This window comes from Mugil cephalus, chromosome 6 (genome assembly GCF_022458985.1).
Source record: "Mugil cephalus isolate CIBA_MC_2020 chromosome 6, CIBA_Mcephalus_1.1, whole genome shotgun sequence".
NCBI lineage: Eukaryota > Metazoa > Chordata > Actinopteri > Mugiliformes > Mugilidae > Mugil > Mugil cephalus.
The window spans coordinates 19256344-19272999 of record NC_061775.1 but is presented as its reverse complement, the minus strand read 5'-3'; the positions used below and the strand labels follow the sequence as shown (position 1 = coordinate 19272999).

The 16656-nt window shown below is 42.6% G+C and overlaps 1 long non-coding RNA gene across 1 annotated transcript in view; it reads right to left on the bottom strand.

The window, feature by feature from the left end:
- Positions 1-12769, bottom strand: part of LOC125009194 — an 82723-nt gene extending 69954 nt beyond the window's left edge. Inside the window, exon 1 of the long non-coding RNA XR_007112945.1 lies at positions 12385-12769. This is a non-coding gene — a long non-coding RNA (uncharacterized LOC125009194). The remainder of the gene's footprint in view (positions 1-12384) is intronic.
- Between the last annotated feature and the right edge of the window lie 3887 nt (positions 12770-16656).

The following is a 16656-nucleotide window of genomic DNA, read 5'->3' as shown; positions in this document are numbered from 1 at the left end:
ATCGGAGGGTTGAGGATGTCACGGAGGGAGCCGATCATCTGCCGCCGCCGCCGCCGCCTCTGACACCTGCACTCCTTTCTCTACGTGTCGCGGCTTCCATCTGCGGCATCTCTTAACTTTACTCGCGGAGTTGATTTTGTTTGCCGATTCAAAAAAGAGGAAATAAATAAATAAATAAAAAAAACGTAATGAGTTTTTCCCCCTTTCTTTTACTTTCACAAATGTTTACAAGGTCACTGTGGTGCTGGATTCAAAGGCATGAGGGGGGGTAATTCAAAAAAATATGGACAGACAGATTTGGACTGGTCAGCTCTCAGTTGATATACCGTCCTAATTAGAGCCAGTCAAACTGGATCAACCTCAACAGAAAAGCACAGCATAGTCTATCAAGCTGCCACTACCAAAAAAAAATATAATAGATGTGTGATTTTTCCTGCTCATTCATACACGTTATGTCATGTCAAAGTGTAATGATTACCATGTGTCACTAGATCAGAGCTGATAGCTGGTCAGGTAAGATCTGCTCCTGTGTTATTACCGACACCTGCAGCAATTTAATAGAAACCTGTCACACTTGATTCGGGCTAAGTATCACTCAGACACATTCGGGTCCGGTCTCGAACACTAAGAAGTGAGTGGACTTGTGGAGACCTGAGAACGCTTCCTTCTTCCTTTGCACGTTAAAAAAAATAAACTAAATAAAATGTATTCAAAGATCACCACAGAAAAAAAAACTGACATCCTAGTTTGGTTCAAAAAAATGCTTTCGAATGCTCAATTTCTTTGGATGATAAGCAGAGATGCAAACTGGATTTCTGCCATCTGTGGTTATCGGGAATAATGAAACACCCATATTCGACAATTTTGCGACTCGTAATTTATGTCCTTGGTTGGATTTCTGAGCAGGAAGCTGTTCGGGATGTGAAGGTCAGGACGGCAAAGTCCAAAATCCTAAACGCTAGGCAAAGAAAAAGCTGGGTTTGGTAGAATCGTCTGCTTTTTTTTTAATTCATGTCAAACAATAGGTTTGGTTTGAATAACTTCAAACGGCCTTAAACATTTTTAATGAGCTTTTAATGAGCAATACTGAGCCCTTCCAGGCTCCTCATGTGAGTCTGAGCCTGATAATGGACACTGATATTGAATTTAACAAACTAATCAATTCGGTCGTCAAATTTAGCTTTTTCCACTCTCACGCATAAAGGCGAGTCCATTTTACATTTTTATTTGTGTTCTTCCTGTCTCGACCACCTCCCCCCCCCCCCAGCAGCAGCTCCTCTTTTAGCCGAAGCGCACAACCGAGAGCGCGCTTTCCCCGTCCTCACCATCCTCCGACACATTTAAGGATTTTGAAGAGTTTGGCGTCCGCCTCTCTCTCTGACCTCCTTCAGCCACGCGTTCCATTAAGGTCGCTCGGGTCCGCTGACCACTTGCTTCTGGTCGTGCAGAGATTAAGGTTAAAGCAGAGGGGATATTGTACTTTTGCAGTTCCAGGAAAAACCTTCCTCTGCACGTTACACATACACAGACCCAGACACGGCCTGAATTTTATGCAAGAGAATAGAGATGTTTTTAAAGCAATCTGGTGTTTTTATTTTCTTAATCTTACATATTTTCTGCACAATTATCTAATTTTTTGAGTTACTATACAGCACTTTGGTGAACTACTGCAGGTTTTTTTTTTAAATGTTCTTTATAAATAAACTCAAATCTTTAAGGAAGCATAATCCATGATGGACTAAATATATCGTTTATTATTTATTTTATGTGTCTACATGACAGAGTTACTTCATTTTCACTTTTGATACTACAACAACTACCAGCTAATGTTATTAAGTGTTCAGATATTAGAAAAAAAACAAGCCTTTAATAATAACCTTTGATAGGATACAGAATTTCTTATTAAATATATTTAATTTTCTCATATTTCCTTCTTCATATTTCTCATATTACCATCTCTCATAACATACTGTCTTTTTATTTACACTTACTACTTTCATACTTGGTACATATCGTGTAATTTTCACCGGTTTATTTTTAAATTTTGTTTTATGTTGCAAACATTTAAGACCTGAATTTGGAACTTCAGCTTTTTTGATTTTTATATATATTTTTTGTGCTGTAACACAACAATTTCCCTGTAGACACTAATCTATCTATCTCAGGAAAGAAGAGCATCTAAAAAAAAAAGAAAAAAGAAAAATTTAAAACAACACAAATTGCTGCAACAAAATTAAGAAAAATTCTGCTAAAAATCCTTCAAATAAAATGATTTAAATTGACTGTAGCAATACCGGCCCATTAACAGCGTAGCATTTTTTTTTTTTTTTGTAGCTTGTCTTTAGAAAACAAGAATCCAGTGACTCAATAAAAGGCCAAATGACTTGTTAAGACAGACATTTACTCCATTTAAAAGGTGTCACGGCAATCCAGTCCCACTAAAAGCGCACTCGCCTGCCCGAACGACTGCTGTGCACAACATGTCCACACACTCCAAAAGTGAACAATACCGGCCGCTGGGGTTCTGTCAATCAGCTGATGGTGACACTAATAAAACATTCCACTCTCCGCTAATCACATTCAGATGTCATTAGCTGCTGCTCCCGTCAATGGCTGATTCAGGCTTAATAAAATCACAAAATGCTTTTCTTTTTTTTTTCCCCATCTCAGAATTCGGAAACGTTTTTAGAGATTTTGGGAAGTCCGATAGAAGGCTGTTGACTTGTAGCTCGGCCTGGGAAAGGACTGACTCCTGTGAAATCCCTATAAAATATGAGACTGGTGGTCATCCATCATTATACTCGGACAGCGTAGGCCTTTGTTTGCCAGCCACCGGCCAGTACTGGACTGGTCTGGCTCCTGGAGGAAGACTGTAATGTGTGTGTGTGTGTGTGTGTGTGTGTGTGTGAGGAAAAGGCAGCTGAAACAGAAACAGTGTGAAGCAGAAAGCACTGCAGAGAGAGAGTGTGTGTGTGTGTGTGTGTGTGTGTGTGTGTGTGTGTGTGAGAGAGGGAGAGGGAGGCGGTTTGACCTGGTGTCAATTAGGAGCCCATATCGTTCCATTCCCTGGGGGCGAGGCCGACTCTGAAACATTAAATCATTTCATTCACTTCAAACCGATCCTGCTGTTTCCCCTCTCTCACACTGCCTGCGCCTGAAATCTCCCGCTGCCTTCTGCTCCGGCGACATTTTCACTAAACTGCGGGTTGTGTGAAAGTAGCTGTAACACCGCCTCGTTTAGCGGGAAGAGAGGTAAAAGAGCAAAGGATACGAAAGAAGCCGTTTTTAAACCGGTTATTGGATGAACTTTACAGTGTTTGTTTGTTTAACTTAGATGTGAATGATAGTAAATCTAGTTAGTGTTGAAGAAGCAGAGGGTTATTAATGGAGGGCATATACAGTAGGAATTTAAAAAGGCTAAACCCTGAATGTTGGCTTCATCGTCTTTTTAATGTCAATCACGATCCATCTGTTAATGAAATATCTGGACAATAGATTTAAAGGGATACGCCATCCCTATGAGAAATTTAGTTACTCACCATGTTTCCCAGAGTTGGATAAATGAGACACAGTGTTTTTAAATTGGTCCAGGCTGTTAGCCTTAGCTTAGCATAGGCGCTATAATGTAGTGTTACCAGCCGGATTAGGACAATGCCTGGACTGATCTAAAAACGCTTTTTCTCATTTATCCAACTCCGGGGAACACGGTGAGTGACTAAATTTCACATAGGGGTAGCGTATCCTCTTAAAGTCATCAGATTGTCAGTCATCCAGATCATGTAACTCTCTGAAACAGGCAACTAGAAGTTGCCCTCTAGAGTTTCTTGAAGATGTTTCACCACTTACTCAAGTAGCTTTACCAATTCTAAATGTTCCCAAGAAGCTTCACCCCTGTTTACACCTTTAGACTTGGTCCTTTAGAAAATAATTTAGTAGGGGGAACAGGACCGAAACAAATTCCTTCAATTACAGATACGTAACTGGTCATTAAAAGAGCCTAGTCATGTGAGCTTTAAGTGGACAGATGTTCCTAATAAAAGCCAATGCTGAAGCAGTCTCCTTGGAACTGAAGAAGCTACATCTTCAAGAAACTCACCAAGTCCTGTTCCCTTGTATCAGCTGTGATTAATGGGGATCAGATCAACAAAGAAGTTCTTTAGATCTTATTCTTGTTTTATACGCAGACTTGACGCGATACTATTGAATTATCAATTCTGTTATATGTAAAAACAAACAATTGAAATGGTGTTTATCTCAGACACACAGTGAACACTTGATCAAGGAAGGCATTAAAACCACTGGTCATCTTGTGACGATTCAATGTCGTGCTGGGAAACTTTTGGACCAGACATTCATCCATGTGGATCTAACCTAGACATGTACCACCCACCTAGACCAGACCAGACCAGACCAGACCAGACCAGACCAGACCAGACCAGACCAGACCAGACTAGAGACTCCTTGATGTCTGCAGCCAGGATACAGCCTGACGCAGTCACACACACAAAAATGGTTTAAGAACTAAAAAAAAAACAAAAAAAACATGAGAAATGGCACAAGGTTTTGACCTGGCCTCCAAATTCACTAGATCCCAAAATGATCAAGTATCTGTGGGATGCACCGGAACAAGTATGATCCACAGAGGCCCTCTCTTCAACCCATAGGAACCAAAGGACCCCACTAACAACATCCTGTTAATAGACACCACAGGACACCCTCAGAAGACCCATGTCCATCGTCTGATGAGTCACAACTGTTTTATGATATGTCTCATATGCGTCTGTATATATGAAAGTAGAAAAACGGCTGGATAACTCCAAATATCTACAAATAAAGAACATTTCTATGAAGCACTTCAGTATAGTGATGCAGGCTAGGATTCACTGTTTACACACACTGGTCACATCTATACTTATCATCACGGGTTATATCGTGAGAGGTTTGCAAGACGTCACAAACCCAAACTAAAATAAGTCACGTTGAAATTTGAGATTCACAGACGCACGCGCGTTCTCAAAGTACCGCGTACACTTAGGCGGCTGTTAAACTTGATGCAAATTCTCAAACTGATTTCGTAATAAATCCCATATTTCCGATCGTTTGTTTGTTGGTGGCAGACTCCAAATCAGCTTTTCCATAAAATCCTCTCTGACAAAATGTGACAAACTATTGTTGTTCTTTGTCTCCATATCACTCTAATCCTCTTTCTCCCTCTCTCTGCCTCACCATCCCTCCATACGCACTCCCCAACCACAGAGAGAGGCCTCAGTACTGACCGCTATGAACACACACACACACACACACACACACACACACACACACACACACACACACACACACACACACACACACACACACACACACACACACACACACACACACACACACACACACACACACACAGACACAGCTATGCTCGGCTCTGTGGGTCTTACTGGGGGGCTAAGCTGTGTGGTCACATTTTACATAAGTGTGTGTCTGTGTTAAACGGGGAGTTGGCCTGAGTGTCACTGGGTTTGTGTGTGTGTGTGTGTGTGTGGCTACAGTAGATGGAGGACTTGGCCGGACTTGGGAGAGGACTAGCCGGATTTGGATTTCCTGGATGTGTGTCTAACTTGTTGGCACGTCTGTCAGGTTGACCGGGGTGGCCGTGCGCACGCATACATGTGGACGCCCTCATCCCCGTCACTTGTGTGCGCGCTTGGCCGTTGTCGTAGGTATGCAGCAGATCAGTTTAAGCCTTATAAACCTATTGTTGTCCAATAAACCCATCCTCTCTCATCTCATCTAACCTCTTTGTTTTACAGCCTATGTGTGCTTCTGCTAATATGCGCACACACACACGCACACACACTGAGGTCTGATACCCTATAACACCTCCATGAATGAGAAAATTAAAACATATTTCTAGATTTAAAGTCGTAGAAATAATACTTTTGAAACATTTTGTACATTTTACTGGGATCTATCAAGGATCTACTGAGTTTGTGGTGGTATTTTCACACAGGAATGTTTTGAGAGACAGCCCAACGCAAAGCCCTTAACCAAGGGTCTGAGAACGAGAACGACATAAGACTTAAAAAAAACTGAAGTTTGAATAAAATATTATTCACAGCTTCCCATGAAATGATGGAGGAACGTGTCTGAAAACTAAATTATTCCGAGTCCATGTGCAACAATGTGTATCAAAAGGGAGGTCGGGGTGGATGGATGGTCAACAAAACACCAGTCATTCATTAGTTAACGAACGCCTCCTCAACTACTAACAAAACAGTCATTTTAACCGAATCCAAGATCTTTTTTTTTTTATATACACACATTACAATTTTATGGATTTTTAATTACTTTTTTAAATGGTGCAACTTAAGCTCACCTAGGTATCTATTTCCTCTAGTATAAATTATATTATAGTTCCTGCTGCTAGTCTGTATAATATGTTCATAGTACCTCAATCAATCATTGTGTATATCTTGCTCACTCACCTGTATATATGGCCTCACCTTTGCATGGGTGAATATTGTCCATATGCTATAAAAACAAACCTGTACCATATCGCATATATATGATTTAAAGTTGAATCTAATCTATATGTGCACAGAAAGGCGTTGAAGTGGCAACATCAGCCGTATGTCGTGAGAACAGGGATCCTCTGCAACTGTCAACGTCTAGAGGCCACAATGGCTCCAACTGTAGCAAGCTAATGTTGCGTTACATTAACCTCGGAGGTCGGAAGTCGGAGCTGGGAATGATGTCACATAAATGAGTTATCGGTGTTCCAGTTAGAGAAGTCAGAAAACATGATGACCTCGTTCGTGAAAGCGCTTGGCTTGTCTGAATATAACATTTTTTTGAGTGCAAAGTGAAATTTAAGATTTTTTAAAAAAATCTTGATATTAACTAATATTATTACTATAATGTTAAACTAAATTTAGGCTATTTAAGATACACAAACTGCAAACTGATAACTTGCACCAGAATTATTTACTGTGACGAAAGCATCAAGATCACACGAGACAGAAATGTATGAAAATATTCAAAACTTTTAATTGTAGAAAACTATTAATTACTGTTTCGTGCTGTTTTGGTTTTATCAGATTATCATTTTTAACCCTTTGTTAGTGCGACAGGGGTTTGTAGTTCGCATATAAGACATAACAACCTTGTTACGCTATAAGAGCGTTTCAACATGTGTATGACGAAAAACAGTGTAGTGCAACAAAATATTACAGGAGCTTTTAATTACCGTTTACGTGTGGGGCAGCCATTGTGGTAACTCAACTCAGGGGTAGTGAGGATTTACAAGTGGAATGCACCATAACAACCCGGTAACTTAATGAAGGAAATATAAATGCACAATGAGACCAAGAGATCATTGGGATTAACAACATTCTCCTTCGTTGTATTATAAAATTAACAAGAAAAGTCTATAAAGACTAAATTACAATATGTCAGAACTCACGGACTCTGAGCTTTAGGAAAACGTCCACTAACACAGTCGTGAATACCACAAGCGGAGCGCGTTCATAGCCATTTGTCTCATGAACGCGACCCCAATTGAAGGGACCAGAACACACTTCTACAGCACAGAACACAAGATCACACACAAGTGGCGTTTTTTTTTTTTTTTTTTTTTTTTTAATCTTCTAATTTGGAGGACACGTTGCAAACATAAGCCATGCAATTGGTTTAAGAGACAGAGTGAAGCGATATTATCCCAAGGAGGGCCTTCAAAGGTAGGAATAAAAGGGACTTGTCAATGCGGATCACAGATCTGATGGGGCAGTTAAACGAAAGGTCACCGTCAGTGAAAATGCTGCAGAAGTGGTAGAAAAATTCATACTACAACGTCCCACATTCACTGCAAGATTACAGTTATTTTATAGTTACAGAGCTTTTACAGTAAAAGCTAAACCAGGTTAGGTTCAGCTTAGCAGAAAGCAAAGATGATGATAACAATGATTTTAGTATTTTTTTGTCATCATCTTTCTAGGACGACTGTTTAATCTCCAACTGTCTCAGAGTAAAAATTACTGGACATCAATGGGTTATAGTTTAAGTGTTGTCTGTAATAAGTCCCTGTGATTTAATTATCTCTGGGAAGTGTAGCCCTGAAAAGCTGCAACAATAAGTGGAGACAAACAATTAATGTGATCTCACAACTGTACTATACCATTAAACAAAAGCGCAAGACAAGTAATTCGATAATAATTACAGCTTGTTCGCTGAACTTGACGTCGAGGCTCTTGCATCCAGATTACACAATTGATTACCAAAATTATCCTAAGTGCAACTTTAGATTAATTGAAGTTTATTAGAACAAGCAGGAGTGTGTGTTCGGTCCGCGTTTACCCGCCCGCCCGCTCCTCGGAAAGCCTCCTCGCCGGTGAACTAACGCAGCGCTGATTAAAGTGGATTTAGAGCTTGTTGCATTTGATCAAAGTCCAGCTGATATCAGAATCGCACAACAGCTAAGCTCTTGGAGCCAAATCCATAATAATACTCCTACACCACCCACAACAAAGAGGCAGCCAACGCAAGTAAATAAACGTAGGCAGAAAATATCATTCGAGGACCCCTCCCATCTGAGCGAAATAACACTGCCAAATACAAACTGCCATAATTGATCGGAGAATTAGGTTGATAAAGGACGGGAGCTGGACAGTAAATCCATTCTGCTCATCTGTTTACTACTGAAGCTTTTGAAGAAAAGTGCTGTTTGTACTCCGTGGTGTGTCGCAAAGATTAGCGTCACAAAGAGTTATGGATTTGTGAAATTATTTTTATTTTATTTTTTTATTGATCTCTTAACCGCTTCAAAAAAAAAAAAAATCAACAAAAGTAAAAAGCTTCTTTAGGCTTCCGACCAAAAATATCGCAGCTACGAGACGGTGCGAATTTGATCGGGTTTGCATTCGGGCGCGGTGGGTTTGTCGGGCGAGCTGCATCTTCAAAAGCAGTTTCTCCAAACCTGTAAGCAGCACTTTCAGCTCTCTTAATGTGCTGCATCTAACTTCCCTGTCAATATTTCCTCCTTTAGCATTAACCCGGGGACAGAAATACAGCTGGAAACGGCACCAACACTAATGTGTAATGTCAAAATAATGTCTTAATATACAACAAAAGACGGGCGACCTCTGAAAGAAGTGCACGTGCGCGCTCTTCCATCTTTTACATCCGCATGTATGCCTCTCCTCTTAGGGAGTGGGAAAAGTTTTCTCCGTCCGCCTCTTTAAGTGTCTGGCCTTCAGCTATATTACTCTGGCTTCCTCCTCCCTCCACCTATCCCTCCATCGCGTCTTAATGTGTTTGATAAAACATCAGGCGCAGAGGGAAGGGCACATGGCACATGATGTGCTTTTTTGGCCAAAACAGGCATCAGCTAAAGGATGAGGATAAAGGGCTGAGTCTGCTCTGTCTGTCTATCCGAGTCTGTCCGTCCACTCGCTGCATTAAGAAGCCGTCCGGGCTTCTTTTCAAAGCCAGCCACTCTTGTTGGACCGCTGCATCTCAGGCCTTTTGTGCCCCCTCAATCTCCCCATTCCCTGCCACCCCCGCCTCTCAGCCCGCCGCTGAGTGTCTGTAATGGCCCAGACGTGGAAGGAGGGAGGGAGGGAGGGAGGGAGGGAGGGAGGGAGGTGGGGGTGAGGACTAAGGAAGTGAGAGAAATGGAGGAAGAAAAAAAAAAAAAAGAGAGCGAGCTGGAGGAACTGGAGGGTGAAGGAGGGAAGGGACAAAAGGAGGAGAGGGGAAAGTGATGGAGAGAGTGGTGACGGAGGAGAAAGAGGAGACACAGGAGCGAGATGCACGGGAGGAGGGAAAGGAGGCCGAGTCTTTAGGAGGAAGCCAGGCGGCACTAAGCGTCTCTGTTGCTGCCCAGTCAGGCCTGCCATTCCCCCGGCAATGAAAACCGCCCCCCCCCCACCCCCACCCCCCCCCCCGCACCGCATCCCGCTCTGACCACAGTGTTCTCCTCTCCTCTAGTGTCCACTTCATCCACTCATCCCACCTCACACACTCCCACTTTCATTTTGGATTTACTACTCTTCTCAGGACCCTCCATTGGATTACTCTATGTACCCAAGGCTGTCTTTCACTCTTTATTCATAAGCTTATATATATATATATAGTCATATATTGCAATGATGAGGACAAGTTAGAGGGCTTGGGAATGCATGGCGGAGGTACTAAACATGTTCTAGGGTCCATTTAATCGAGGACAATGCCAGAATAGAACTAACAATTATGTCAAAAAGGGTTTTTATGAGTAGTTTATTTCCATCACTTACATTTTTATCATTCACGACAATGGTTTTTTATTAAACGTTAGTGCAGGTACCATAAACTGCACTAATGCAGGTTTTGCTCAAATTATGTGTGGTACCAGGAAAAAAGTGTAGAAGAAGAACTTCTTTACATCCCGATGTAATAAGTCATTAACGGCCAACATGTTTCTTTCTTTACAATAATTCCACCTAGTTAAGAACAATAATTAAAGACACATGTCTTGATGTTGAAAAATTATATTAGTATTATAATTAGTATTATTATAGTACAAAGCAAAGTAACCAAATCTAAGCCTTAATTTTTTCAGTCCTTCATTAATTACCATGTTCCAGGAGAAGAACTCTGCCCCTTCTTATGTGCAATAACTGCACAGCTACACATATATTTAATTTACTGACACTGACACTCTGGACCTCAGTGCTGAGTTTGGTTCCCTTGCATGTCCCTTGTATGTTTTGGATTGACGATAAAAACCTTGACAATAAGAAGGTGGCGTGGCTCTCAAGGTACAAAGGTTCAAAGCTGCTGATAGTTGGAGAAAAACGCAAAAACTCGCACCTTCCTCCTAAAGGCCTCGGGATAAATGGCGTCTTAATTTTGCTCTCATTGTCGCGAAGCTAACTGTCGTCTTGAAATAATTTGTTTACAATAATTACGAATAAGGGCGAAATATCACCAACTTCAGTCTTCTTGTTCGGTCCTTACAAGGAGGGACACACACACACAGACACACACGCACGCACGCACACACACACACACACACACACCAGAGCCAGTGGCCTCAGGACTAATTGCTAGATTGGAGCAGATTTTCTAGTTCAGTTCAGGGCTGTAATTGTGAGGAGAGCCGGGAGGAATGACAGGGCTTCAAGCTGAGAGGACAAATCACCAGGGGCCGCCGATTAGACCGCGCTGATGTTCACATGTCTGTGTGAGAGTGTGTGTGTGTGTGTGTGTGTGTGTGTGTGTGTGTGTGTGTGGAGAGGTGAGGGGTTAAGCCAACCATTTCTCAGTTCCAGGTTTCCGTGGCACTGACCCCAAACTGACACACACTCACACACACACACACACACACACACACACACCGCCACGTTGACCCCAGTAGTCGCCACGGTGACACACACACACACACACACACAGAACAGAAATGACAATGTGTTACAATAACTACAAAAACAGAAAAGCCTGTTTTTAAAAGAAAAAAAACCTACAAGAAAATGAAGAAAATGAGAATTAGAGGATAAACACATGAGTAGAAGACAAGAGGTCACTTTTATCATAAAGCATCTTAAAGGATGAGCAAGGAAACTACACGTCTGTGCCTCTAGTATCAGTGTGCATACTTGAAATCTTTGTTTTCGATAAGTGATTTCTCATTATTGCGAGTGTTGTGCAGAAGAATGCCGAGGAATAATTAAAACTGAAACAACAGGATTGGCTAAAAACAATCCAATTTTTTTTGCATTGATTAAAGCGACTGACAACATAATTGCATAATGCATGTGCATAAATTAGCATGAAATTAAAAAAGTGAGAGCAGTGAGTGACTTTGACACCCGTCGCCCTTAAGCTGCAGCAGCACTGGTCCGAGGTGTGGACGCCTGCAGGACGCACGCGAACTCGCCGCCGGTGACGTGCAGTTTTAGAAATACACATTTTCCCCAAACACAAATTTGCTGGGAAAAGGCTGCGGACACGCAGGATGTGTCAAAGAAAGCAAGAGACGAGGAGATGGTGTTGACTTCACACCCCTCCTCTTTCTCCGCGCCTCTGCAGGTGAGCCATCAGCCTCGGCGGGACAGGAAGGAGACAAGCAGGGAGACGCGACGGACATGGCGACACACACAGAGAGACACATGCGCTCTGCTACTTGATAAACCTGCATGAAAACACCGGCGCAGCCAGGGAGGCCTGCGTGGCGACGGTTATTGCTCACTCGCACTTCATCTGCAGCAACACCTGCACTTCTACGCTGGCGTCAACACGAGTGAGAGACAAGAAGAAGAAGAAGAAGAAGAAGAAGAAGAAGAAGGAAGGACGAGAAGTGAAGTGCTCCGTGTCACTCAGTCAATCATTCACCAGATCTATCAGTCAGCTTACCTTGCCATGATGTCACGGCTGTCATTATGACAGGGCCCGCGGTCCTGTTGTCTGATTGGACGTCAGTCGCTGTCCAGCATTACATCCAAGGCAGGGAAAGGGGGAAACAGACTCCTCACTCATGAAGCTGAATTTTCTACCTCTGCCTCTACTTTGATCTCTGGCCGTCTTGTTGCGCGCCTCTTGTTTCTTTCTATTTCAACTCCTGCCACGCTCAGGTGCCCCTTACCTTCCATGTCCCACACTTCCCTCTCACTTTTCCTTCCCTACCCGGCCTCCTCCATCGTCCCCATCCTTCCTTTAGCCTAGCATTCCTCCTCCCAGCTACGGCGACTCCATTCCGGCCTCACCTTTCCCTCACCTTCCACCCCGCCCTCCCACCTTCAGCCCTTCTTCTTCTCCTCATCTCACCCCCACCCCACCCCACCCCACCCCACCACCACCCCAGCCTTGGAGCTTCCTACCCGGGCCTGAGCTCTCCCTGTCCCTGCCTCTCCTCCAGCCTGCCTTCCCCTCTACTCAGCCTCCCTCAGCCCCAGCCTTCTGCTCAGTGTTCAAGGGGAGAGCCAGCTAGGAATGCTGTGGCTCTAGACGTTTTGTCCAAGCCCTAGGTCTCTTTCACTGAGGCAAGATTAGTTCATACAAAAACTCAACAATACACCACTGAAAGCCATTGTTGATATTCAACATTTTTCACATAGCGGAGCAGAATAGACAATGCGGCAGCCGGGAAAGCCCGAAGCGGACTCGCGGGGTTGATGGCTGATGGTATCTCAGCTGAGCGAGGCCTTAATCCCTTTTTTATACACACTCGCACAAGTGTACACACTCAACAGCCTGGAGACAGCAAAATCAATACTGCTCGCTGTGTCTCTGTCTGTGTGTGGATCAGTGGGTGGATGAGTGTGATACGGAGAAAAAAGGAGAGTACTGTTTGTACCCGTGTGTGTGTGTGTGTGTGTGTGTGTGTGTGTGTGTGTGTGTGTGTGTGTGTGTGTGTGTGTGTGTATGCGTGTGGTGTTGGAGTGTCTTGGCACATAAGGCATCCTAAGATCTCTGCACATAAAGGATTGCTCAAGGTTTTCTTGTACAGGAACCGATTGAAGCAACATGACAACAAGTTTACTTCTTCAAACTAATGAAAAAGAGGAGCTACTTTTTAAGGGAGAAATCGGAGGAAGGTGGAATGAAGCCGCAGGCTTCAAAGAGACACGCTGGATAAGAAGTTTCAGTCTCAGACAAAGTGATTGTATTGCTTTTGCATTTACTCATAATTTAAATTTTAATTAAACATGTCCAGTAATGTTTACGCTAACCGTTTTATAACAAATTGATATTAATTCAAGAAATGCTGTACAGAATATTCAGATAATTTAGTCTCATCTGACTCAATAAATGTGCTGCAACTTTTCGGTGATTAAAGGACAACTTCAGCAGTTTATTGCTGCATTCTTGTGAAGTTAAAAGAGCAAGTTACGTGCAACTGAGGCAGAAGGATCCTGACCTTTAGTTGAAAAATTGTCAATCTGAGCAAAGGCGAAAAGTTTGAGGCCGTGGTTAAAGAAGCTCTTCAACAATTTATTGTTGCACTTCTGTAAAATGCAACAGAGGTTGAGATATCTTGGCTTTTAGTTTGGGATTATACAAGCTAAACAAACACTACACTTCCCATAATGCAACTGCACAACCCTGATGGACAAACTGTGAGTTAACTGTACTAAAAGGACTATAATTGAATTCAGAGTGAGGCCTTTAACTAATTAAAACACCTTGACACAGACTCGATGCTTAACACTCAGCTACTCAACCAAGAATCTCCGACAACACTTTTCTGGATAAAAACTCAGTCCAATAAATCACAAAACTACTTAGGACTACAAAATTAACCTAAAACTCTGACACACCTGATCTCGACTGAAGGTTTTTTTTCTTGTTACATACCTCTAAAAAATGAGGACAGGATCACCTTTAGAAAATTTACCTCGATACAATGGAACGCCGTGCAGAATTTAAATTGCATTCCAGGAAGATTAATAGCAAGGGGGGAAATGAAATAGGAAGAAGTGGAAGAAAATACATTTTAAATAAACTACTGCCACATTTTCAGTCACAAGGACGGTGCAGGATTTTGTCTCTGGCCGCGGAATCAGTCTGTGGCACCATTTATGATCACAGCCGGTTAATGTAATGAACGCCTTGTCATGTAAGACTCATAAATCATGTCACGGCGGCGGAAACATTTCATAAAACATGATTAAAAGTGTCGTGTAACATTGGGAGCAACGGTGTCAGAGTGAGACATGTTAATTGTGCACTAATGATATGTAATGAATGTCATCAGCCCCGAGGCTTCGGCTAACGAGCTAAATGAACTGGCACTAATGGGCCTGTTAGCTTATCTTAGCGCTAACATTAGCTAGCATAATAAAGGGTTTGTCCTCAGCTGACAGCGGCCGACGGCTGTGAGTGGCACGGCAAGTCTCCAGAGGTGTCATATTACAATTAGATGCTGCTTTAAGAAAAAAAAAAAAAAGCTTTTTTGACATCAACAACAACAAGAAGAAGAAAAACAAAGACTCTGAAGACTATTTATCACACAGACAGCTAATCACGTGGACATAAAAACACCATGTTAGTGTCAGGTTTGTTTTCATTTTTTTCCCCTCTTACTTATTTGCCCAAAATCCTCATCCTGCCCTCCACCTGGACTCAGAATCCAGATCCAGATCCGGCAGCCAGGCTTTCCCAGGACCCCCCGAGTCCACTAGGTAGCAGAAGAGGAGAAGAAGAAGACGAAGAGAGGGACGAGGAGGGAGGGAACAGGGGCCCTTTTCTTCCAATTGACCAATTGACAGGTGATTGATGGCTATCTCTTCAGCCTGACAAAGAGCGGCATTAGCATAACTAAAGCAATGTACAGTAGAGTGGGGCAAACAGTAAATTACATGTTACCCCCCACTCCGCTCTCCCTCTCTCGCCTCTCTTTACCTCTCACTCTCTCGCTCTCTCCCACTCCACTCAGTCATTCAGCCGAACACTACGGCAGGCAAACAAAACAAAACAAAGTATGCTTTTTGTCCCTTCTGTGAGCCCTTAAACAGTGCAGCTTGACAGCTTCTTTAGAAGGAGACACACAAAAGGCCTGACAGAGGGGAGAGAGACAGTACAGAGAAATCTGAATAAGACAGTGACCTTAGAGATGGGCGCTGTGCTGCTGATCAGTGTGTATGTGTGTGTGTGGAGAATGTGAACTATAAATAGAGAGGACACTGTTGGTGAAGTCCTTATAGACCCCTTCTTGGCTTACGTCACCGCTACGTCACGGCGTTAGCTGGAGGCAAAACAGGGGGAATCTGGAGGCAAACTCATACAGGAAATGACTCGAACACTGTCACTGTCAACCATGAAAATGTCGTCTTGCTGTATTTTTGGTGCCAAAACCGATAAAAGCAAAAACACTAGAAGTTTTATCGCATACCAGCCACTGATAGTCATAGAAAACTTTGGTTGAACACAATTTTTAGCCTGGTTAATCTTAAACTTGAATGATCCACGAGATCACTAAATTGTGAGTGAAATAAAGTTAATCATTATTTGGAGGATCCCTGACACATGCTAATGCTAACTGCTAGCTAACGCAACGTTAGTTGTGTGTTTCAGGGGTGTCCGAGCAGAAGTTGCATTTACCATGTTACTTACTTTTTGTAATACCTTTGTTGTAGAGGCTCCACTTGATAAAGACAGACCAGATTTTGTCCCCTCTGTGTCAAATCGTCCATCCAGTGACAGTGTAGGGAACGCTGAATATAGTCCCATCAGAGTCAGCTTTTTGAAATAACACCAATGATCTTGGAGAGTGACTGTATTAGTATATTCTCTAAAATATGCGTTTTCATCGCCATTCTTGCCAAAACAGTCCATTGAAATATGCTAACGCCGTTTAGAGGCTATTGTGTTTGAGATGTTTTGCCTCCAGCTAAGCCCCGCCCCTCAAAAAACATCACACTGTTTACAAACTGTGAAGGTGACTATTCAGACCAGGACTTCCTTCTTCATCTTCATTCTAATAAATTTAAACCTGCCTTCCATGTTGTTCAGGATGTTGAACCAGATCAGATACCTGCAGAACGACTGGGTAAGAGAGACTGATCTGATTGGTTGATCAGAATAGAGAGAACTGTAAGTGAGCACGCTGAAGGCTCTCCTCATGATCTTCATCTAATATGAACTGAAATACACAGTATTTTTTCAACAGTGTGATTATCTGGAATA